This window comes from Myripristis murdjan, chromosome 13 (assembly GCF_902150065.1).
Source record: "Myripristis murdjan chromosome 13, fMyrMur1.1, whole genome shotgun sequence".
Lineage (NCBI taxonomy): Eukaryota > Metazoa > Chordata > Actinopteri > Holocentriformes > Holocentridae > Myripristis > Myripristis murdjan.
This window is the reverse complement of record NC_043992.1, coordinates 13,789,279-13,790,159: the sequence shown is the minus strand read 5'-3', so window position 1 is coordinate 13,790,159 and position 881 is coordinate 13,789,279.

The following is an 881-nucleotide window of genomic DNA, read 5'->3' as shown; positions in this document are numbered from 1 at the left end:
TGAAACAGAGGGAATGAGAGAAAGAGAGAGAGAGAGAGAAGGGGACAGAGAGAAAGAACAGTGAGAGAAAGAGTGAGAGAGAGGAGGTAGGAGGAATGTTTGAATGAACCTACTCGAAGGCACAGCTGTAGTGTACATTAGGGTTGTGTTGCTGATACAATAAAACCAACATGTTCGTTTGCTCCCTCTCTCGTTTGTTTTCTTTGTCTCTGGAATTTTGCTCCATGTGTGGGATGCAGAAATCTCAAATAAATGCAATGTCCAATAAAATCAACAAAGCCCTTTTTCTTTTTGCCTCAAGCAGATATGATTTGGGGATTAATTTGGAGATACACAGAATTTCATATGTACTCATGTGGCCCTAAGACGTGTAAACATGCTTCTCCAAGCTTCAGCTCAAAGGCTGGTAGTCCGTGATGATATATTTAGAGTTGCTGCCCTAGCACAGGCCCCACAGGCAGATTCTGAGTCCATGGATGGTGTTTAGTCGGTGGGTTTACTCGGAGCCTGTGGATGCTGTTCCTCCACGGTGGTACAGGCAGTTGGCGATCAACATGTGGTGAACAAGCCAACCACATTAAGGGGTGCAGTGTCCCCAATGGCATCTCTGCCATTCATCTACAATATTGATGCAGCAATGTTCTCAGTAAATCAATTGTTTTTGGTCTGATATTCCTTCTTGTGGTCCCTTCTTTCTTTTTCTGGTCCATTTCTCCATCAAGACTTAATAATTGTCCTCCAGTGGAGAATATGTACTGGTAAATGGTAGCAAATTTTGGTCCGGTTTATATGAAGACCTCCATCAATGTACACACAAACCACAAACACACACACACACACACACACACACACTCACGCACACACACCACACATCCGTCTGT